Source organism: Pristiophorus japonicus, chromosome 5 (assembly GCF_044704955.1).
Source record: "Pristiophorus japonicus isolate sPriJap1 chromosome 5, sPriJap1.hap1, whole genome shotgun sequence".
NCBI classification, from domain to species: Eukaryota; Metazoa; Chordata; class Chondrichthyes; family Pristiophoridae; genus Pristiophorus; species Pristiophorus japonicus.
The window spans coordinates 290347466-290374845 of NC_091981.1; the positions used below are offsets into that span (position 1 = coordinate 290347466).

The 27380-nt window shown below is 43.1% G+C and overlaps 1 protein-coding gene across 1 annotated transcript in view; it reads left to right on the forward strand.

Moving 5' to 3' along the window:
- The window catches only part of lrrc24 (leucine rich repeat containing 24), a 273036-nt gene that overhangs the window by 177969 nt on the left and 67687 nt on the right, over positions 1 to 27380 (forward strand). The window lies entirely within an intron of this gene.

Sequence of the window (27380 nt, forward strand, 5' to 3'; positions counted from 1 at the left end):
AGTTATACCCCACACAGTGAGAGGCTGGTGTTATTTACAGTTATACACCGCACAGTGAGAGACTGGGTTTATTTACAGTCATACCCCACAGTGAGAGACTGGGGGTTATTTACAGTTATAACCAACACGGTGAGAGACTGGGGTTATTTACAGTTAAAACCCACACAGTGTCGGACTGTGGTTATTTACAGTTATACACCACACAGTGAGAGACTGGAGTTATTTTCAGTTATACCCCACACAGTGAGAGACTGGGGTTATTTACAGTTATACCCCACACAGTCAGAGACTGGGGGTTATTTACAGTTATACCCCACACAGTGAGAACTGGGGTTATTTACAGTTATATCCCACACAGTGAGAGACTGGGGTCATTTACAGTTATACCCCACACAGTGAGGGACTGGGGTTATTTACAGTTATACCCCACACAGTGAGAGACTGGGATTATTTACAGTTATAACCCACACAATGAGAGACTAGGGTTATTCACAGTTATACTCCATACAGTGAGAGACTGGGGTTATTTACAGTTATATCCCACACAGTGAGAGACTGGGGTTATTTACAGGTATCCCTCACACAGTGAGAGATTGGGGTTATTTACATTTATACCCCACCCAGTGAGAGACTGGGGTTATTTACAGTTATACCCCACACAGTGTGAGACTGTGGTTATTTACAGTTATACCCCACACAGTGAGAGACTGGGGTTATTTACAGTTATACTCCACACAGGGGGTGATTGGGGGTTATTAACAGTTATACCCCACACAGTGAGAGGCTGGTGTTATTTACAGTTATACACCGCACAGTGAGAGACTGGGTTTATTTACAGTCATACCCCACAGTGAGAGACTGGGGGTTATTTACAGTTATAACCAACACGGTGAGAGACTGGGGTTATTTACAGTTAAAACCCACACAGTGTCGGACTGTGGTTATTTACAGTTATACACCACACAGTGAGAGACTGGAGTTATTTTCAGTTATACCCCACACAGAGAGAGACTGGGGTTATTTACATTCATACCCCACAGTGAGAGACTGGGGGTTATTTACAGTTATACCCCACACAGTGTGAGACTGTGGTTATTTACAGTTATATCCCACACAGTGTAAGAGACTGGAGTTAATTACAGTTCTATCCCACAAAGTGAGAGACTGGGGTTATTTACAGTTATAACTCACACAGTGAGAGACTTGTGTTATTTACAGTTTTTCCCCACACAGTGTGAGAGACTGGGGTAATTTACAGTTATACCCCACACAGTGAGAGACTGGGGTTATTTACAGTTATACCCCACACAGTGAGAGACTGGGGTTATTTACAGTTATACCCCACACAGTGTGAGACTGTGGTTATTTACAGTTATATACCACACAGTGAGAGACTGGGGTTATTTACAGTTATACCCCACACAGTCAGAGACTGGGGTTATTTACAGTTATACCCCACACAGTCAGAGACTGGGGGTTATTTACAGTTATACCCCACACAGTGAGAACTGGGGTTATTTACAGTTATATCCCACACAGTGAGAGACTGGGGTCATTTACAGTTATACCCCACACAGTGAGGGACTGGGGTTATTTACAGTTATACCCCACACAGTGAGAGACTGGGATTATTTACAGTTATAACCCACACAATGAGAGACTAGGGTTATTCACAGTTATACTCCATATGTGAGAGACTGGGGTTATTTACAGTTATATCCCACACAGTGAGAGACTGGGGTTATTTACAGGTATCCCTCACACAGTGAGAGATTGGGGTTATTTACATTTATACCCCACCCAGTGAGAGACTGGGGTTATTTACAGTTATACCCCACACAGTGTGAGACTGTGGTTATTTACAGTTATACCCCACATAGTGAGAGACTGGACTTATTTACAGTTATAACTCACACAGTGAGAGACTTGTGTTATTTACAGTTTTTCCCCACACAGTGTGAGAGACTGGGGTTATTTACAGTTATACCCCACACACTGAGAGACTGGGGTTATTTACAGTTATAACCCACACAGTGAGAGACGGGTTATTTATGGTTATATCCCACACAGTGCGAGACTGGGGGTTATTTACAGTTATACCCCACACAGTGAGAGACTGGGGTTATTTACAATTACACACCACACAGTGAGAGACTGGAGTTATTTTCAGTTATACCCCACACAGTGAGAGACTGGGGTTATTTACATTCATACCCCACAGTGAGAGACTGGGGGTTATTTACAGTTATACCCCACACAGTGTGAGACTGTGGTTATTTACAGTTATATCCCACACAGTGTAAGAGACTGGAGTTAATTACAGTTCTATCCCACAAAGTGAGAGACTGGGGTTATTTACAGTTATAACTCACACAGTGAGAGACTTGTGTTATTTACAGTTTTTCCCCACACAGTGTGAGAGACTGGGGTTATTTACAGTTATACCCCACACAGTGAGAGACTGGGGTTATTTACAGTTATACCCCACACAGTGAGAGACTGGGGTTATTTACAGTTATACCCCACACAGTGTGAGACTGTGGTTATTTACAGTTATATACCACACAGTGAGAGACTGGAGTTAATTACAGTTCTATCCCACAAAGTGAGAGACTGGGGTTATTTACAGTTATACCCCACACAGTCAGAGACTGGGGTTATTTACAGTTATACCTCACACAGTGAGAGACTGGGGTTATTTACAGTTATACCTCACTCAGTGAGAGACTGGGGTTATTTACAGTTATACCTCACACAGTGAGAACTGGGGTTATTTACAGTTGTACCTCACACAGTGAGAACTGGGGTTATTTACAGTTATACCCCACATAGTGTGAGAGACTGGGGTTATTTACAGTTATACCCCACACAGTGAGAGACTGGGGTTATTTACAGTTATACCCCACATAGTGTGAGAGACTGGTGTTATTTACAGTTATACCCCACACAGTGAGAGACTGGGGTTATTTACAGTTATACCCCACACAGTGGTGACTGGGGTTATTTACAGTTAAACCCCACACAGTGAGAGACTGGGGTTATTTACAGTTATACCTCACACAGTGAGAGACTTTGGTTATTTCCAGTTATATCCCACACAGTGAGAGACAGGGGTTAGTTACAGTTATACCCCACATCGTGTGAGAGACTGGGGTTATTTACAGTTATACCTCACACAGTGAGAGACTGGGGTTATTTACAGGTATACCCCACACAGTGAGCAACTGGGGTTACTTACAGTTATACCTCACATAGTGAGAGACTGGGGTTATTTACAGTTATACCCCACACAGTGAGAGACTGGGGTTATTTACAGTTATATCCCACACAGTGAGAGACTGGGGTTATTTACAGTTACACCTCACACAGTGAGAGATTGGGGTTATTTACAGTTATACCCCACACAGTGAGAGACTGGGGTTATTTACAGTTATACCCCACACAGTGTGAGACTGTGGTTATTTACAGTTATATCCCACACAGTGTAAGAGACTGGAGTTAATTACAGTTCTATCCCACAAAGTGAGAGACTGGGGTTATTTACAGTTATACCCCACATAGTGTGAGAGACTGGGGTTATTTACAGTTATACCTCACACAGTGAGAACTGGGGTTATTTACAGTTATACCTCACACAGTGAGAACTGGGGTTATTTACAGTTATACCCCACATAGTGTGAGAGACTGGGGTTATTTACAGTTATACCCCACACAGTGAGAGACTGGGGTTATTTACAGTTATAACCCACACAGTGAGAGACGGGTTATTTATGGTTATATCCCACACAGTGCGAGACTGGGGGTTATTTACAGTTATACCCCACACAGTGAGAGACTGGGGTTATTTACAATTATACACCACACAGTGAGAGACTGGGGTTATTTACAGTTATATACCACACAGTGAGAGACTGGGGTTATTTCCAGTTAAACCCCACACAGTGAGAGACTGGGATTATTTACAGTTATACCCCACACAGTGAGAGACTGGGATTATTTACAGTTATACCCCACACAGTCAGAGACTGGGGGTTATTTACAGTTATACCCCACACAGTGAGAACTGGGGTTATTTACAGTTATATCCCACACAGTGAGAGACTGGGGTCATTTACAGTTATACCCCACACAGTGAGGGACTGGGGTTATTTACAGTTATACCCCACACAGTGAGAGACTGGGATTATTTACAGTTATAACCCACACAATGAGAGACTAGGGTTATTCACAGTTATACTCCATACAGTGAGAGACTGGGGTTATTTACAGTTATATCCCACACAGTGAGAGACTGGGGTTATTTACAGGTATCCCTCACACAGTGAGAGATTGGGGTTATTTACATTTATACCCCACCCAGTGAGAGACTGGGGTTATTTACAGTTATACCCCACACAGTGTGAGACTGTGGTTATTTACAGTTATACCCCACACAGTGAGAGACTGGGGTTATTTACAGTTATACTCCACACAGGGGGTGATTGGGGGTTATTAACAGTTATACCCCACACAGTGAGAGGCTGGTGTTATTTACAGTTATACACCGCACAGTGAGAGACTGGGTTTATTTACAGTCATACCCCACAGTGAGAGACTGGGGGTTATTTACAGTTATAACCAACACGGTGAGAGACTGGGGTTATTTACAGTTAAAACCCACACAGTGTCGGACTGTGGTTATTTACAGTTATACACCACACAGTGAGAGACTGGAGTTATTTTCAGTTATACCCCACACAGTGAGAGACTGGGGTTATTTACAGTTATACCCCACACAGTCAGAGACTGGGGGTTATTTACAGTTATACCCCACACAGTGAGAACTGGGGTTATTTACAGTTATATCCCACACAGTGAGAGACTGGGGTCATTTACAGTTATACCCCACACAGTGAGGGACTGGGGTTATTTACAGTTATACCCCACACAGTGAGAGATTGGGGTTATTTACATTTATACCCCACCCAGTGAGAGACTGGGGTTATTTACAGTTATACCCCACACAGTGTGAGACTGTGGTTATTTACAGTTATACCCCACACAGTGAGAGACTGGGGTTATTTACAGTTATACTCCACACAGGGGGTGATTGGGGGTTATTAACAGTTATACCCCACACAGTGAGAGGCTGGTGTTATTTACAGTTATACACCGCACAGTGAGAGACTGGGTTTATTTACAGTCATACCCCACAGTGAGAGACTGGGGGTTATTTACAGTTATAACCAACACGGTGAGAGACTGGGGTTATTTACAGTTAAAACCCACACAGTGTCGGACTGTGGTTATTTACAGTTATACACCACACAGTGAGAGACTGGAATTATTTTCAGTTATACCCCACACAGTGAGAGACTGGGGTTATTTACATTCATACCCCACAGTGAGAGACTGGGGGTTATTTACAGTTATACCCCACACAGTGTGAGACTGTGGTTATTTACAGTTATATCCCACACAGTGTAAGAGACTGGAGTTAATTACAGTTCTATCCCACAAAGTGAGAGACTGGGGTTATTTACAGTTATAACTCACACAGTGAGAGACTTGTGTTATTTACAGTTTTTCCCCACACAGTGTGAGAGACTGGGGTAATTTACAGTTATACCCCACACAGTGAGAGACTGGGGTTATTTACAGTTATACCCCACACAGTGAGAGACTGGGGTTATTTACAGTTATACCCCACACAGTGTGAGACTGTGGTTATTTACAGTTATATACCACACAGTGAGAGACTGGGGTTATTTACAGTTATACCCCACACAGTCAGAGACTGGGGTTATTTACAGTTATACCCCACACAGTCAGAGACTGGGGGTTATTTACAGTTATACCCCACACAGTGAGAACTGGGGTTATTTACAGTTATATCCCACACAGTGAGAGACTGGGGTCATTTACAGTTATACCCCACACAGTGAGGGACTGGGGTTATTTACAGTTATACCCCACACAGTGAGAGACTGGGATTATTTACAGTTATAACCCACACAATGAGAGACTAGGGTTATTCACAGTTATACTCCATATGTGAGAGACTGGGGTTATTTACAGTTATATCCCACACAGTGAGAGACTGGGGTTATTTACAGGTATCCCTCACACAGTGAGAGATTGGGGTTATTTACATTTATACCCCACCCAGTGAGAGACTGGGGTTATTTACAGTTATACCCCACACAGTGTGAGACTGTGGTTATTTACAGTTATACCCCACACCGTGAGAGACTGGGGTTATTTACAGTTATACTCCACACAGGTGGTGATTGGGGGTTATTAACAGTTATACCCCACACAGTGAGAGGCTGGTGTTATTTACAGTTATACACCACACAGTGAGAGACTGGGTTTATTTACAGTCATACCCCACAGTGAGAGACTGGGGGTTATTTACAGTTATAACCAACACGGTGAGAGACTGGGGTTATTTACAGTTAAAACCCACACAGTGTCGGACTGTGGTTATTTACAGTTATACACCACACAGTGAGAGACTGGAGTTATTTTCAGTTATACCCCACACAGTGAGAGACTGGGGGTTATTTACAGTTATACACCACACAGTGTGAGACTGTGGTTATTTACAGTTATATCCCACACAGTGTAAGAGACTGGAGTTAATTACAGTTCTATCCCACAAAGTGAGAGACTGGGGATATTTACAGTTATAACTCACACAGTGAGAGACTTGTGTTATTTACAGTTTTTCCCCACACAGTGTGAGAGACTGGGGTTATTTACAGTTATACCCCACACAGTGAGAGACTGGGGTTATTTACAGTTATACCCCACACAGTGAGAGACTGGGGTTATTTACAGTTATACCCCACACAGTGTGAGACTGGGGTTATTTACAGTTATAACCCACACAGTGAGAGACTGGGGTTATTTACAGTTATACCCCACACAGTGAGAGACTGGGGTTATTTACAGTTATACCCCACACAGTGAGAGACTGGGGTTATTTACAGTTATACCCCACACAGTGAGAGACTGGGGTTATTTAATGTCATACCCCACACAGTGAGAGACTGGGGTTATTTACAGATATACCCCACACAGTGAGCGACTGGGGTTATTTACAGTTATACCTCACATAGTGAGAGACTGGGGTTATTTACAGTTATACCCCACACAGTGAGAGACTGGGGTTATTTACAGTAGTACCCCACACAGTGAGAGACTGGGGTTTTTTACAGTTATAACCCACACAGTAAGAGACTGGGGTTATTTACAGTTATACCCTACACACTGAGAGACTGGGGTTATTTACAGTTATACCTCACATATTGAGAGACTGGGGTTATTTACAGTTATACCTCACATAGTGAGAGACTGGGGTTATTTACAGTTATACCTCACACAGTGAGAGACTGGTGTTATTTACAGTTATACCCCACACAGTGAGAGATTGGGGTTATTTACAGTTATACCCGACACAGTGAGAGACTGGGGTTATTTACAGTTATACCCCACACAGAGAGAGACTGGTGTTATTTACAGTTATACCCCACACAGTGAGAGACTGGGGTTATTTACAGTTATACCCCACACAGTGAGAGACTGGGGTTATTTACAGTTATACCCCACACAGTGAGAGACTGGGGTTATTTACAGTTATTCCCCACACAGTGAGAGACTGGGGTTATTTATAGTTATACCCCACACAGTGAGAGACTGGTGTTATTTACAGTTATACCCCACATAGTGAGAGACTGGGGTTATTTACAGTTACACCTCACACAGTGAGAGATTGGGGTTATTTACAGTTATACCCCACACAGTGAGAGACTGGGGTTATTTACAGTTATACCCCACACAGTGAGAGACTGGGGTTATTTACAGTTATACCCCACACAGTGAGAGACTGGGGTTATTTACAGTTACACCCCACACAGTGAGAGATTGGGGTTATTTACAGTTATACCTCACACAGTGAGAGACTGGGTTTATTTATACTTTTTCCCCACACAGTGAGAGACTGGGGTTATTTACAGTTATACACCACACAGTGAGAGACTGGGTTTATTTACAGTTATACCCCACACAGTGAGACACTGGGGTTATTTACAGTTATACCCGACACAGTGAGAGACTGGGGTTATTTACAGTTATCATCCATACAGTGAGAGACTGGGGTTATTTACAGTTATATCCCACACAGTGAGAGACTGGGGTTATTTACAGTTATACCCCACACAGTGAGAGACTGGGGTTATTTACAGTTATCATCCATACAGTGAGAGACTGGGGTTATTTACAGTTATATCCCACACAGTGAGAGACTGGGGTTATTTACAGTTACACCTCACACAGTGAGAGATTGGGGTTATTTACAGTTATACCCCACACAGTGAGAGACTGGGGTTATTTACAGTTATACCCCACACAGTGTGAGACTGTGGTTATTTACAGTTATATCCCACACAGTGTAAGAGGCTGGAGTTAATTACAGTTCTATCCCACAAAGTGAGAGACTGGGGTTATTTACAGTTATACCCCACATATTGAGATACTGGACTTATTTACAGTTATAACTCACACAGTGAGAGACTTGTGTTATTTACAGTTTTTCCCCACACAGTGTGAGAGACTGGGGTTATTTACAGTTATACCCCACACAGTGAGAGACTGGGGTTATTTACAGTTATAACCCACACAGTGAGAGACGGGTTATTTATGGTTATATCCCACACAGTGCGAGACTGGGGGTTATTTACAGTTATACCCCACACAGTGAGAGACTGGGGTTATTTACAATTATACACCACACAGTGAGAGACTGGGGTTATTTACAGTTATATACCACACAGTGAGAGACTGGGGTTATTTCCAGTTAAACCCCACACAGTGAGAGACTGGGATTATTTACAGTTATACCCCACACAGTGAGAGACTGGGGTTATTTACAGTTATAACCCACACAGTCAGAGACTGGGGGTTATTTACAGTTATACCCCACACAGTGAGAACTGGGGTTATTTACAGTTATATCCCACACAGTGAGAGACTGGGGTCATTTACAGTTATACCCCACACAGTGAGGGACTGGGGTTATTTACAGTTATACCCCACACAGTGAGAGACTGGGATTATTTACAGTTATAACCCACACAATGAGAGACTAGGGTTATTCATAGTTAAACTCCATACAGTGAGAGACTGGGGTTATTTACAGTTATATCCCACACAGTGAGAGACTGGGGTTATTTACAGGTATCCCTCACACAGTGAGAGATTGGGGTTATTTACATTTATACCCCACCCAGTGAGAGACTGGGGTTATTTACAGTTATACCCCACACAGTGTGAGACTGTGGTTATTTACAGTTATACCCCACAGAGTGAGAGACTGGGGTTATTTACAGTTATACTCCACACAGGTGGTGATTGGGGGTTATTAACAGTTATACCCCACACAGTGAGAGGCTGGTGTTATTTACAGTTATACACCACACAGTGAGAGACTGGGTTTATTTACAGTCATACCCCACAGTGAGAGACTGGGGGTTATTTACAGTTATAACCAACACGGTGAGAGACTAGGGTTATTTACAGTTAAAACCCACACAGTGTCGGACTGTGGTTATTTACAGTTATACACCACACAGTGAGAGACTGGAGTTATTTTCAGTTATACCCCACACAGTGAGAGACTGGGGTTATTTACATTCATACCCCACAGTGAGAGACTGGGGGTTATTTACAGTTATAACCAACACGGTGAGAGACTGGGGCTATTTATAGTTATACCCCGCACAGTGAGACACTGGGGTTATTTACAGTTATACCCCAAACACTGAGCGAGACTGCGGTTATTGACAGTTATACCCCACAGTGAGAGACTGGGGTTATTTAGAGTTATACCCCACACAGTGAGAGACTGGGGTTATTTACAGTTATACACCACACAGTGTGAGACTGAGGTTATTTACAGTTATACCCCACACAGTGAGAGACTGGCGTTATTTACAGTTATACCCCAAACAGTGAGAGATTGGCGTTATTTACAGTTATACCCCACACAGTGTCGGACTGGGGTTATTTACAGTTATACCTCACACAGTGAGAGACTGGGGTTATTTACAGTTATATCCTACACAGTGAGAGACTGGGGTCATTTACAGTTATACCCCACACAGTGAGAGACTGGTGTTATTTACAGTTATACCCCACACAGTGAGCGACTGGGGTTATTTACAGTTATACCTCACACAGTGAGAGACTGGGGTTATTTACAGTTATACCTCACACAGTGAGAGACTGGGGTTATTTACAGTTATATCCTACACAGTGAGAGACTGGGGTCATTTACAGTTATACCCCACACAGTGAGAGACTGGGGTTATTTACAGTTATACCCCTCACAGTGAGAACTGGGGTTAGAATCATAGAAACATAGAAAATATGTGCAGGAGCAGGCCATTCAGCCCTTCTAGCCTGCACCGCCATTCAATGAGTTCATGGCTGAACATGAAACTTCAGTACCCCCTTCCTGCTTTCTCGCCATACCCCTTGATCCCCCGAGTAGTAAGGACTTCATCGAACTCCCTTTTGAATATATTTAGTGAATTGGCCTCAACTACTTTCTGTGGTAGAGAATTCCACAGGTTCACCACTCTCTGGGTGAAGAAGTTTCTCCTTATCTCGGTCCTAAATGGCTTACCCCTTATCCTTAGACTGTGACCCCTGGTTCTGGACTTCCCCAACATTGGGAACATTCTTCCTGCATCCAACCTGTCCAAACCCGTCAGAATTTTAAACGTTTCTATGAGGTCCCCTCTCACTCTTCTGAACTCCAGTGAATACAAGCCCAGTTGATCCAGTCTTTCTTGATAGGTCAGTCCCACCATCCCGGGAATCAGTCTGGTGAATCTTCGCTGCACTCCCTCAATAGCAAGAATGTCCTTCCTCAAGTTAGGAGACCAAAACTGTACACAATGCTCCAGGTGTGGCCTCACCAAGGCCCTGTACAACTGTAGCAACACCTCCCTGCCCCTGTACTGAAATCCCCTCGCTATGAAGGCCAACATGCCATTTGCTTTCTTAACCGCCTGCTGTACCTGCATGCCAACCTTCAATGACTGATGTACCATGACACCCAGGTCTCGTTGCACCTTCCCTTTTCCTAATCTGTCACCATTCAGATAATAGTCTGTCTCTCTGTTTTTACCACCAAAGTGGATAACCTCACATTTATCCACATTATAGTTCATCTGCCACGCATTTGCTCACCTAACCTATCCAAGTCACTCTGCAGCCTCATAGCATCCTACTCGCAGCTCACACTGCCACCCAACTTAGTGTCATCCGCAAATTTGGAGATACTACATTTAATCCCCTCGTCTAAATCATTAATGTACAATGTAAACAGCTGGGGCCCCAGCACAGAACCCTGCGGTACCCCACTAGTCACTGCCTGCCATTCCGAAAAGTACCCATTTACTCCTACTCTTTGCTTCCTGTCTGACAACCAGTTCTCAATCCACGTCAGCACACTACCCCCAATCCCATGTGCTTTAACTTTGCTCATTAATCTCCTGTGTGGGACCTTGTCGAAAGCCTTCTGAAAGTCCAAATATACCACATCAACTGGTACTCCTTTGTCCACTTTATTGGAAACATCCTCAAAAAATTCCAGAAGATTTGTCAAGCATGATCTCCCTTTCACAAATCCATGCTGACTTGGACCTATCATGTCACCATTTTCCAAATGCGCTGCTATGACATCCTTAATAATTGATTCCATCATTTTACCCACTACTGAGGTCAGGCTGACCGGTCGATAATTCCCTGCTTTCTCTCTCCCTCCTTTTTTAAAAAGTGGGGTTACATTGGCTACCCTCCAATCTATAGGAACTGATCCAGAGTCAATGGAATGTTGGAAAATGACTGTCAATGCATCCGCTATTTCCAAGGCCACCTCCTTAAGTACTCTGGGATGCAGTCCATCAGGCCCTGGGGATTTATCGGCCTTCAATCCCATCAATTTCCCCAACACAATTTCCCGACTAATAAAGATTTCCCTCAGTTCCTCCTCCTTACTAGACCCTCTGACCCCTTTTATATCCGGAAGGTTGTTTGTGTCCTCCTTAGTGAATACTGAACCAAAGTACTTGTTCAATTGGTCTGCCATTTCTTTGTTCCCCGTTATGACTTCCCCTGATTCTGACTGCAGGGGACCTACGTTTGTCTTTACTAACCTTTTTCTCTTTACATACCTATAGAAACTTTTGCAATCCGCCTTAATGTTTCCTGCAAGCTTCTTCTCGTACTCCATTTTCCCTGCCCTAATCAAACCCTTTGTCCTCCTCTGCTGAGTTCTAAATTTCTCCCAGTCCCCAGGTTCGCTGCTATTTCTGGCCAATTTGTATGCCATTTCCTTGGCTTTAATACTATCCCTGATTTCCCTAGATAGCCACGGTTGAGCCACCTTCCCTTTTTTATTTTTACGCCAGACAGTTATTTACAGTTATATCCCACACAGTGAGAGACTGGGGTCATTTACAGTTATACCCCACACAGTGAGAGACTGGGGTTATTTACAGTTATACCCCACACAGTGAGAGACTCTGGTTATTCACAGTTATACTCCATACAGTGAGAGACTGGGGTTATTTACAGTTATATCCCACACAGTGAGAGACTGGTGTTATGTTCAGTTATACCTCACACAGTGAGAGACTGGGGTTATTTACAGTTATACCCCACACAGTGAGAGACTGGGGTTATTTACAGTTATACCCCACACAGTGAGAGACTGGGGTTATTTTCAGTTATACCCCACACAGTGAGAGACTCTGGTTATTTAAAGTTATACCCCACACAGTGAGAGACTGGGGTTATTTACAGTTATACCCCACATAGTGAGAGACTGGTGTTATTTACAGTTATACCCCACACAGTGAGAGACTGGGGTTATTTACAGTTATACCTCACACAGTGAGAGACTGGGGTTATTTACAGTTATACCCCACACAGTGAGAAACTGGGGATGTTTACAATTATACCCCACACAGTGACAGACTGGGGTTATTTACAGTTATACCCCACACAGTGAGAGATTGGGGTTATTTACAGTTATACCTCACACAGTGAGAGACTGGGGTTATTTACAGTTTTTCCCCACACAGTGAGAGACTGGAGTTATTTACAGTTTTTCCCCACACAGTGAGAGACTGGAGTTATTTACAGTTATGCCCCACACAGTGAGAGACTCGGGTTATTTACAGTTATACCCCACACAGTGAGAGACTGGGGTTATTTACAGTTATACCCCACACAGTGAGAGACTGGGGTTATTTACAGTGAAACCTCACATAATGAGAGACTGGGGTTATTTTCAATCATACCGCACACAGTGTGAGAGACTGGGGTTATTTACAGTTATAACCCACACAGTGAGAGACTGGGGTTATTTACAGTTATACCCCACACAATGAGAGACTGGGGTTATTTACAGTTATACCCCACACAGTGAGAGACTGGGGTTATTTACAGTTATACCCCACACAGTGAGAGACTGGGGTTATTTAATGTCATACCCCACACAGTGAGAGATTGGGGTTATTTACAGATATACCCCACACAGTGAGCGACTGGGGTTATTTACAGTTATACCTCACACAGAGAGAGACTGGTGTTATTTACAGTAATACCCCACACAGTGAGAGACTGGGGTTATTTACAGTAGTACTCCACACAGTGAGAGACTGGGGTTATTTACAGTTATACCCCACACACTGAGAGACTGGGGTTATTTACAGTTATACCTCACATAGTGAGAGACTGGGGTTATTTACAGTTATACCTCACATAGTGAGAGACTGGGGTTATTTACAGTTATACCCCACACAGAGAGAGACTGGTGTTATTTACAGTTATACCCCACACAGTGAGAGACTGGGGTTATTTACAGTTGTACCCCACACAGTAAAAGACTGGGGTTATTTACAGTTATACCCCACACACTGAGAGACTGGGGTTATTTACAGTTATACCTCACATAGTGAGAGACTGGGGTTATTTACAATTATACCTCACATAGTGAGAGACTGGGGTTATTTACAGTTATACCCCACACAGTGAGAGACTGGGGCTATTTACAGTTATACCCCACACAGTGAGAGACTGAGTTTATTTACAGTCATACCCCACAGTGAGAGACTGGGGATTATTTACAGTTATAACCAGCACAGTGAGAGACTGAGTTTATTTATAGTTATACCCCGCACAGTGAGACACTGGGGTTATTTACAGTTATACCCCAAACAGTGAGCGAGACTGCGGTTATTGACAGTTATACCCCACAGTGAGAGACTGGGGTTATTTACAGTTATACCCCAAACAGTGTCGGACTGTGGTTATTTACAGTTATACCCCACAGTGAGAGACTGGGGTTATTTACAGTTATACCCCACACAGTGAGAGACTGGGGTTATTTACAGTTATACTCCACACAGTGAGAGACTGTGGTTATTTACAGTTATACCTCACATAGTGATAGAATGGGGTTATTTACAGTTATACCCCACATAGTGTGAGAGACTGGGGTTATTTACAGTTATACCCCACAGAGTGTGAGAGACTGGGGTTATTTACAGTTATACCCCACATAGTGTGAGAGACTGGTGTTATTTACAGTTATACCCCACACAGTGAGAGACTGGGGTTATTTACAGTTGTACCCCACACAGTGAGAGACTGGGGTTATTTACAGTTTTTCCCCACACAGTGAGAGACTGGAGTTATTTACAGTTATACACCACACAGTGAGCGAATGGGGTTATTTACAGTGAAACCTCACATAATGAGAGACTGGGGTTATTTTCAATCATACCGCACACAGTGTGAGAGACTGGGGTTATTTACAGTTATAACCCACACAGTGAGAGACTGGGGTTATTTACAGTTATACCCCACACAATGAGAGACTGGGGTTATTTACAGTTATACCCCACACAGTGAGAGACTGGGGTTATTTACAGTTATACCCCACACAGTGAGAGACTGGGGTTATTTAATGTCATACCCCACACAGTGAGAGATTGGGGTTATTTACAGATATACCCCACACAGTGAGCGACTGGGGTTATTTACAGTTATACCTCACATAGTGAGAGACTGGGGTTATTTACAGTAATACCCCACACAGTGAGAGACTGGGGTTATTTACAGTAGTACTCCACACAGTGAGAGACTGGGGTTATTTACAGTTATACCCCACACACTGAGAGACTGGGGTTATTTACAGTTATACCTCACATAGTGAGAGACTGGGGTTATTTACAGTTATACCTCACATAGTGAGAGACTGGGGTTATTTACAGTTATACCCCACACAGAGAGAGACTGGTGTTATTTACAGTTATACCCCACACAGTGAGAGACTGGGGTTATTTACAGTTATACCCCACACAGTAAAAGACTGGGGTTATTTACAGTTATACCCCACACACTGAGAGACTGGGGTTATTTACAGTTATACCTCACATAGTGAGAGACTGGGGTTATTTACAATTATACCTCACATAGTGAGAGACTGGGGTTATTTACAGTTATACCCCACACAGTGAGAGACTGGGGCTATTTACAGTTATACCCCACACAGTGAGAGACTGGGGTTATTTACAGTTATACCTCACATAGTGAGAGACTGGGGTTATTTACAGTTATACCCCACACAGTGAGAGACTGGGGTTATTTACAGTTATACCCCACACAGTGAGAGACTGGGGTTATTTACAGTTACACCCCACACAGTGAGAGATTGGGGTTATTTACAGTTATACCTCACACAGTGAGAGACTGGGGTTATTTATACTTTTTCCCCACACAGTGAGAGACTGGGGTTATTTACAGTTATACACCACACAGTGAGAGACTGGGTTTATTTACAGTCATACCCCACAGTGAGAGACTGGGGGTTATTTACAGTTATAACCAACACAGTGAGAGACTGAGTTTATTTATAGTTATACCCCGCACCGTGAGACACTGGGGTTATTTACAGTTATACCCCAAACAGTGAGCGAGACTGCGGTTATTGACAGTTATACCCCACAGTGAGAGACTGGGGTTATTTACAGTTATACCCCACATAGTGTGAGAGACTGGTGTTATTTACAGTTATACCCCACACAGTGAGAGACTGGGGTTATTTACAGTTGTACCCCACACAGTGAGAGACTGGGCTTATTTACAGTGAAACCTCACATAGTGAGAGACTGGGGTTATTTACAGTTATACCTCACACAGTGAGAGACTGGGGTTATTTACAATCATACCGCACACAGTGTGAGAGACTGGGGTTATTTACAGTTATAACCCACACAGTGAGAGACTGGGGTTATTTACAGTTATACCCCACACAGTGAGAGACTGGGGTTATTTACAGTTATACCCCACACAGTGAGAGACTGGGGTTATTTACAGTTATAACCCACACAGTGAGAGACTGGGGTTATTTAATGTCATGCCCCACACAGTGAGAGACTGGGGTTATTTACAGATATACCCCAAACACTGAGCGACTGGGTTTATTTACAGTTATACCTCACATAATGAGAGACTGGGGTTATTTACAGTTATACCCCACACAGTGAGAGACTGGGGTTATTTACAGTAGTACCCCACACAGTGAGAGACTGGGGTTATTTACAGTTATAACCCACACAGTAAGAGACTGGGGTTATTTACAGTTATACCCTACACACTGAGAGACTGGGGTTATTTACAGTTATACCTCACATATTGAGAGACTGGGGTTATTTACAGTTATACCTCACATAGTGAGAGACTGGGGTTATTTACAGTTATACCCCACACAGTGAGAGACTGGGGTTATTTACAGTTATACCTCACATAGTGAGAGACTGGGGTTATTTACAGTTATACCCCACACAGTGAGAGACTGGGGTTATTTACAGTTATACCTCACACAGTGAGAGACTGGGGCTATTTACAGTTATACCCGACACAGTGAGAGACTGGGGTTATTTACAGTTATACCCCACACAGAGAGAGACTGGTGTTATTTACAGTTATACCCCACACAGTGAGAGACTGGGGTTATTTACAGTTATACCCCACACAGTGAGAGACTGGGGTTATTTACAGTTATACCCCACACAGTGAGAGACTGGGGTTATTTACAGTTATTCCCCACACAGTGAGAGACTGGGGTTATTTATAGTTATACCCCACACAGTGAGAGACTGGTGTTATTTACAGTTATACCCCACATAGTGAGAGACTGGGGTTATTTACAGTTATACCCCACACAGTGAGAGACTGGGGTTATTTACAGTTATACCTCACATAGTGAGAGACTGGGGTTATTTACAGTTATACCCCACACAGTGAGAGACTGGGGTCATTTACAGTTATACCCCACACAGTGAGAGACTGGGGTTATTTACAGTTACACCCCACACAGTGAGAGATTGCGGTTATTTACAGTTATATCTCACACAGTGAGAGACTGGGGTTATTTATACTTTTTCCCCACACAGTGAGAGACTGGGGTTATTTACAGTCATACCCCACAGTGAGAGACTGGGGTTATTTACAGTTATACCTCACACAGTGAGAGACTGGGGTTATTTACAGCTATACCCCACACAGTGAGACACTGGGGTTATTTACAGTTATACCCCACACAGTGAGAGACTGGGGTTATTTACAGTTATCATCCATACAGTGAGAGACTGGGGTTATTTACAGTATATCCCACACAGTGAGAGACTGGGGTTATTTACAGTTATACCCCACGCAGTGAGAGACTGGGGTTATTTACAGTTATCATCCATACAGTGAGAGACTGGGGTTATTTACAGTTATATCCCACACAGTGAGAGACTGGGGTTATTTACAGTTGTACCCCACACAGTAAAAGACTGGGGTTATTTACAGTTATACCCCACACACTGAGAGACTGGGGTTATTTACAGTTATACCTCACATAGTGAGAGACTGGGGTTATTTACAATTATACCTCACATAGTGAGAGACTGGGGTTATTTACAGTTATACCCCACACAGTGAGAGACTGGGGCTATTTACAGTTATACCCCACACAGTGAGAGACTGAGTTTATTTACAGTCATACCCCACAGTGAGAGACTGGGGATTATTTACAGTTATAACCAGCACAGTGAGAGACTGAGTTTATTTATAGTTATACCCCGCACAGTGAGACACTGGGGTTATTTACAGTTATACCCCAAACAGTGAGCGAGACTGCGGTTATTGACAGTTATACCCCACAGTGAGAGACTGGGGTTATTTACAGTTATACCCCAAACAGTGTCGGACTGTGGTTATTTACAGTTATACCCCACAGTGAGAGACTGGGGTTATTTACAGTTATACCCCACACAGTGAGAGACTGGGGTTATTTACAGTTATACTCCACACAGTGAGAGACTGTGGTTATTTACAGTTATACCTCACATAGTGATAGAATGGGGTTATTTACAGTTATACCCCACATAGTGTGAGAGACTGGGGTTATTTACAGTTATACCCCACAGAGTGTGAGAGACTGGGGTTATTTACAGTTATACCCCACATAGTGTGAGAGACTGGTGTTATTTACAGTTATACCCCACACAGTGAGAGACTGGGGTTATTTACAGTTGTACCCCACACAGTGAGAGACTGGGGTTATTTACAGTTTTTCCCCACACAGTGAGAGACTGGAGTTATTTACAGTTTTTCCCCACACAGTGAGAGACTGGAGTTATTTACAGTTATGCCCCACACAGTGAGAGACTCGGGTTATTTACAGTTATACCCCACACAGTGAGAGACTGGGGTTATATACAGTTATACACCACACAGTGAGCGAATGGGGTTATTTACAGTGAAACCTCACATAATGAGAGACTGGGGTTATTTTCAATCATACCGCACACAGTGTGAGAGACTGGGGTTATTTACAGTTATAACCCACACAGTGAGAGACTGGGGTTATTTACAGTTATACCCCACACAATGAGAGACTGGGGTTATTTACAGTTATACCCCACACAGTGAGAGACTGGGGTTATTTACAGTTATACCCCACACAGTGAGAGACTGGGGTTATTTAATGTCATACCCCACACAGTGAGAGATTGGGGTTATTTACAGATATACCCCACACAGTGAGCGACTGGGGTTATTTACAGTTATACCTCACATAGTGAGAGACTGGGGTTATTTACAGTAATACCCCACACAGTGAGAGACTGGGGTTATTTACAGTAGTACTCCACACAGTGAGAGACTGGGGTTATTTACAGTTATACCCCACACACTGAGAGACTGGGGTTATTTACAGTTATACCTCACATAGTGAGAGACTGGGGTTATTTACAGTTATACCTCACATAGTGAGAGACTGGGGTTATTTACAGTTATACCCCACACAGTGAGAAACTGGGGATGTTTACAATTATACCCCACACAGTGACAGACTGGGGTTATTTACAGTTATACCCCACACAGTGAGAGATTGGGGTTATTTACAGTTATATCCCACACAGTGAGAGACTGGGGTTATTTACAGTTACACCTCACACAGTGAGAGATTGGGGTTATTTACAGTTATACCCCACACAGTGAGAGACTGGGGTTATTTACAGTTATACCCCACACAGTGAGAGACTGGGGTTATTTACAGTTATTCCCCACACAGTGAGAGACTGGGGTTATTTATAGTTATACCCCACAAAGTGAGAGACTGGTGTTATTTACAGTTATACCCCACATAGTGAGAGACTGGGGTTATTTACAGTTATAACCCACACAGTGAGAGACTGGTGTTATTTACAGTTATACCCCACATAGTGAGAGACTGGGGTTATTTACAGTTATACCCCACACAGTGAGAGACTGGGGTTATTTACAGTTATACCTCACATAGTGAGAGACTGGGGTTATTTACAGTTATACCCCACACAGTGAGAGACTGGGGTCATTTACAGTTATACCCCACACAGTGAGAGACTGGGGTTATTTACAGTTACACCCCACACAGTGAGAGATTGCGGTTATTTACAGTTATATCTCACACAGTGAGAGACTGGGGTTATTTATACTTTTTCCCCACACAGTGAGAGACTGGGGTTATTTACAGTTATACACCACACAGTGAGAGACTGGGTTTATTTACAGTCATACCCCACAGTGAGAGACTGGGGTTATTTACAGTTATACCTCACACAGTGAGAGACTGGGGTTATTTACAGCTATACCCCACACAGTGAGACACTGGGGTTATTTACAGTTATACCCCACACAGTGAGAGACTGGGGTTATTTACAGTTATCATCCATACAGTGAGAGACTGGGGTTATTTACAGTATATCCCACACAGTGAGAGACTGGGGTTATTTACAGTTATACCCCACACAGTGAGAGACTGGGGTTATTTACAGTTATCATCCATACAGTGAGAGACTGGGGTTATTTACAGTTATATCCCACACAGTGAGAGACTGGGGTTATTTACAGTTGTACCCCACACAGTAAAAGACTGGGGTTATTTACAGTTATACCCCACACACTGAGAGACTGGGGTTATTTACAGTTATACCTCACATAGTGAGAGACTGGGGTTATTTACAATTATACCTCACATAGTGAGAGACTGGGGTTATTTACAGTTATACCCCACACAGTGAGAGACTGGGGCTATTTACAGTTATACCCCACACAGTGAGAGACTGAGTTTATTTACAGTCATACCCCACAGTGAGAGACTGGGGATTATTTACAGTTATAACCAGCACAGTGAGAGACTGAGTTTATTTATAGTTATACCCCGCACAGTGAGACACTGGGGTTATTTACAGTTATACCCCAAACAGTGAGCGAGACTGCGGTTATTGACAGTTATACCCCACAGTGAGAGACTGGGGTTATTTACAGTTATACCCCAAACAGTGTCGGACTGTGGTTATTTACAGTTATACCCCACAGTGAGAGACTGGGGTTATTTACAGTTATACCCCACACAGTGAGAGACTGGGGTTATTTACAGTTATACTCCACACAGTGAGAGACTGTGGTTATTTACAGTTATACCTCACATAGTGATAGAATGGGGTTATTTACAGTTATACCCCACATAGTGTGAGAGACTGGGGTTATTTACAGTTATACCCCACAGAGTGTGAGAGACTGGGGTTATTTACAGTTATACCCCACATAGTGTGAGAGACTGGTGTTATTTACAGTTATACCCCACACAGTGAGAGACTGGGGTTATTTACAGTTGTACCCCACACAGTGAGAGACTGGGGTTATTTACAGTTTTTCCCCACACAGTGAGAGACTGGAGTTATTTACAGTTTTTCCCCACACAGTGAGAGACTGGAGTTATTTACAGTTATGCCCCACACAGTGAGAGACTCGGGTTATTTACAGTTATACCCCACACAGTGAGAGACTGGGGTTATATACAGTTATACACCACACAGTGAGCGAATGGGGTTATTTACAGTGAAACCTCACATAATGAGAGACTGGGGTTATTTTCAATCATACCGCACACAGTGTGAGAGACTGGGGTTATTTACAGTTATAACCCACACAGTGAGAGACTGGGGTTATTTACAGTTATACCCCACACAATGAGAGACTGGGGTTATTTACAGTTATACCCCACACAGTGAGAGACTGGGGTTATTTACAGTTATACCCCACACAGTGAGAGACTGGGGTTATTTAATGTCATACCCCACACAGTGAGAGATTGGGGTTATTTACAGATATACCCCACACAGTGAGCGACTGGGGTTATTTACAGTTATACCTCACACAGTGAGAGACTGGGGTTATTTACAGTTATACCTCACATAGTGAGAGACTGGGGTTATTTACAGTTATACCCCACACAGTGAGAGACTGGGGTTATTTACAGTTATACCTCACATAGTGAGAGACTGGGGTTATTTACAGTTATACCCCACACAGTGAGAGACTGGGGTTATTTACAGTTATACCTCACACAGTGAGAGACTGGGGCTATTTACAGTTATACCCGACACAGTGAGAGACTGGGGTTATTTACAGTTATACCCCACACAGAGAGAGACTGGTGTTATTTACAGTTATACCCCACACAGTGAGAGACTGGGGTTATTTACAGTTATACCCCACACAGTGAGAGACTGGGGTTATTTACAGTTATACCCCACACAGTGAGAGACTGGGGTTATTTACAGTTATTCCCCACACAGTGAGAGACTGGGGTTATTTATAGTTATACCCCACACAGTGAGAGACTGGTGTTATTTACAGTTATACCCCACATAGTGAGAGACTGGGGTTATTTACAGTTATACCCCACACAGTGAGAGACTGGGGTTATTTACAGTTATACCTCACATAGTGAGAGACTGGGGTTATTTACAGTTATACCCCACACAGTGAGAGACTGGGGTCATTTACAGTTATACCCCACACAGTGAGAGACTGGGGTTATTTACAGTTACACCCCACACAGTGAGAGATTGCGGTTATTTACAGTTATATCTCACACAGTGAGAGACTGGGGTTATTTATACTTTTTCCCCACACAGTGAGAGACTGGGGTTATTTACAGTCATACCCCACAGTGAGAGACTGGGGTTATTTACAGTTATACCTCACACAGTGAGAGACTGGGGTTATTTACAGCTATACCCCACACAGTGAGACACTGGGGTTATTTACAGTTATACCCCACACAGTGAGAGACTGGGGTTATTTACAGTTATCATCCATACAGTGAGAGACTGGGGTTATTTACAGTATATCCCACACAGTGAGAGACTGGGGTTATTTACAGTTATACCCCACGCAGTGAGAGACTGGGGTTATTTACAGTTATCATCCATACAGTGAGAGACTGGGGTTATTTACAGTTATATCCCACACAGTGAGAGACTGGGGTTATTTACAGTTGTACCCCACACAGTAAAAGACTGGGGTTATTTACAGTTATACCCCACACACTGAGAGACTGGGGTTATTTACAGTTATACCTCACATAGTGAGAGACTGGGGTTATTTACAATTATACCTCACATAGTGAGAGACTGGGGTTATTTACAGTTATACCCCACACAGTGAGAGACTGGGGCTATTTACAGTTATACCCCACACAGTGAGAGACTGAGTTTATTTACAGTCATACCCCACAGTGAGAGACTGGGGATTATTTACAGTTATAACCAGCACAGTGAGAGACTGAGTTTATTTATAGTTATACCCCGCACAGTGAGACACTGGGGTTATTTACAGTTATACCCCAAACAGTGAGCGAGACTGCGGTTATTGACAGTTATACCCCACAGTGAGAGACTGGGGTTATTTACAGTTATACCCCAAACAGTGTCGGACTGTGGTTATTTACAGTTATACCCCACAGTGAGAGACTGGGGTTATTTACAGTTATACCCCACACAGTGAGAGACTGGGGTTATTTACAGTTATACTCCACACAGTGAGAGACTGTGGTTATTTACAGTTATACCTCACATAGTGATAGAATGGGGTTATTTACAGTTATACCCCACATAGTGTGAGAGACTGGGGTTATTTACAGTTATACCCCACAGAGTGTGAGAGACTGGGGTTATTTACAGTTATACCCCACATAGTGTGAGAGACTGGTGTTATTTACAGTTATACCCCACACAGTGAGAGACTGGGGTTATTTACAGTTGTACCCCACACAGTGAGAGACTGGGGTTATTTACAGTTTTTCCCCACACAGTGAGAGACTGGAGTTATTTACAGTTTTTCCCCACACAGTGAGAGACTGGAGTTATTTACAGTTATGCCCCACACAGTGAGAGACTCGGGTTATTTACAGTTATACCCCACACAGTGAGAGACTGGGGTTATATACAGTTATACACCACACAGTGAGCGAATGGGGTTATTTACAGTGAAACCTCACATAATGAGAGACTGGGGTTATTTTCAATCATACCGCACACAGTGTGAGAGACTGGGGTTATTTACAGTTATAACCCACACAGTGAGAGACTGGGGTTATTTACAGTTATACCCCACACAATGAGAGACTGGGGTTATTTACAGTTATACCCCACACAGTGAGAGACTGGGGTTATTTACAGTTATACCCCACACAGTGAGAGACTGGGGTTATTTAATGTCATACCCCACACAGTGAGAGATTGGGGTTATTTACAGATATACCCCACACAGTGAGCGACTGGGGTTATTTACAGTTATACCTCACATAGTGAGAGACTGGGGTTATTTACAGTAATACCCCACACAGTGAGAGACTGGGGTTATTTACAGTAGTACTCCACACAGTGAGAGACTGGGGTTATTTACAGTTATACCCCACACACTGAGAGACTGGGGTTATTTACAGTTATACCTCACATAGTGAGAGACTGGGGTTATTTACAGTTATACCTCACATAGTGAGAGACTGGGGTTATTTACAGTTATACCCCACACAGAGAGAGACTGGTGTTATTTACAGTTATACCCCACACAGTGAGAGACTGGGGTTATTTACAGTTATACCCCACACAGTAAAAGACTGGGGTTATTTACAGTTATACCCCACACACTGAGAGACTGGGGTTATTTACAGTTATACCTCACATAGTGAGAGACTGGGGTTATTTACAATTATACCTCACATAGTGAGAGACTGGGGTTATTTACAGTTATACCCCACACAGTGAGAGACTGGGGCTATTTACAGTTATACCCCACACAGTGAGAGACTGGGGTTATTTACAGTTATACCTCACATAGTGAGAGACTGGGGTTATTTACAGTTATACCCCACACAGTGAGATACTGGGGTTATTTACAGTTATACCCCACACAGTGAGAGACTGGGGTTATTTACAGTTACACCCCACACAGTGAGAGATTGGGGTTATTTACAGTTATACCTCACACAGTGAGAGACTGGGGTTATTTATACTTTTTCCCCACACAGTGAGAGACTGGGGTTATTTACAGTTATACACCACACAGTGAGAGACTGGGTTTATTTACAGTCATACCCCACAGTGAGAGACTGGGGGTTATTTACAGTTATAACCAACACAGTGAGAGACTGAGTTTATTTATAGTTATACCCCGCACCGTGAGACACTGGGGTTATTTACAGTTATACCCCAAACAGTGAGCGAGACTGCGGTTATTGACAGTTATACCCCACAGTGAGAGACTGGGGTTATTTACAGTTATACCCCACACAGTGAGAGACTGGGGTTATTTACAGTTATACTCCACACAGTGAGAGACTGTGGTTATTTACAGTTATACCTCACATAGTGATAGAATGGGGTTATTTACAGTTATACCCCACATAGTGTGAGAGACTGGGGTTATTTACAATTATACCCCACAGAGTGTGAGAGACTGGGGTTATTTACAGTTATACCCCACATAGTGTGAGAGACTGGTGTTATTTACAGTTATACCCCACACAGTGAGAGACTGGGGTTATTTACAGTTGTACCCCACACAGTGAGAGACTGGGGTTATTTACAGTTATAACCCACACAGTGAGAGACTGGGGTTATTTACAGTTATACCCCACACAGTGAGAGACTGGGGTTATTTACAGTTATACCCCACACAGTGAGAGACTGGGGTTATTTACAGTTATAACCCACACAGTGAGAGACTGGGGTTATTTAATGTCATGCCCCACACAGTGAGAGACTGGGGTTATTTACAGATATACCCCAAACACTGAGCGACTGGGGTTATTTACAGTTATACCTCACATAATGAGAGACTGGGGTTATTTACAGTTATACCCCACACAGTGAGAGACTGGGGTTATTTACAGTAGTACCCCACACAGTGAGAGACTGGGGTTATTTACAGTTATAACCCACACAGTAAGAGACTGGGGTTATTTACAGTTATACCCTACACACTGAGAGACTGGGGTTATTTACAGTTATACCTCACATATTGAGAGACTGGGGTTATTTACAGTTATACCTCACATAGTGAGAGACTGGGGTTATTTACAGTTATACCCCACACAGTGAGAGACTGGGGTTATTTACAGTTATACCTCACATAGTGAGAGACTGGGGTTATTTACAGTTATACCCCACACAGTGAGAGACTGGGGTTATTTACAGTTATACCTCACACAGTGAGAGACTGGGGCTATTTACAGTTATACCCGACACAGTGAGAGACTGGGGTTATTTACAGTTATACCCCACACAGAGAGAGACTGGTGTTATTTACAGTTATACCCCACACAGTGAGAGACTGGGGTTATTTACAGTTATACCCCACACAGTGAGAGACTGGGGTTATTTACAGTTATACCCCACACAGTGAGAGACTGGGGTTATTTACAGTTATTCCCCACACAGTGAGAGACTGGGGTTATTTATAGTTATACCCCACAAAGTGAGAGACTGGTGTTATTTACAGTTATACCCCACATAGTGAGAGACTGGGGTTATTTACAGTTATACCCCACACAGTGAGAGACTGGGGTTATTTACAGTTATACCTCACATAGTGAGAGACTGGGGTTATTTACAGTTATACCCCACACAGTGAGAGACTGGGGTCATTTACAGTTATACCCCACACAGTGAGAGACTGGGGTTATTTACAGTTACACCCCACACAGTGAGAGATTGCGGTTATTTACAGTTATATCTCACACAGTGAGAGACTGGGGTTATTTATACTTTTTCCCCACACAGTGAGAGACTGGGGTTATTTACAGTTATACACCACACAGTGAGAGACTGGGTTTATTTACAGTCATACCCCACAGTGAGAGACTGGGGTTATTTACAGTTATACCTCACACAGTGAGAGACTGGGGTTATTTACAGCTATACCCCACACAGTGAGACACTGGGGTTATTTACAGTTATACCCCACACAGTGAGAGACTGGGGTTATTTACAGTTATCATCCATACAGTGAGAGACTGGGGTTATTTACAGTATATCCCACACAGTGAGAGACTGGGGTTATTTACAGTTATACCCCACACAGTGAGAGACTGGGGTTATTTACAGTTATCATCCATACAGTGAGAGACTGGGGTTATTTACAGTTATATCCCACACAGTGAGAGACTGGGGTTATTTACAGTTGTACCCCACACAGTAAAAGACTGGGGTTATTTACAGTTATACCCCACACACTGAGAGACTGGGGTTATTTACAGTTATACCTCACATAGTGAGAGACTGGGGTTATTTACAATTATACCTCACATAGTGAGAGACTGGGGTTATTTACAGTTATACCCCACACAGTGAGAGACTGGGGCTATTTACAGTTATACCCCACACAGTGAGAGACTGAGTTTATTTACAGTCATACCCCACAGTGAGAGACTGGGGATT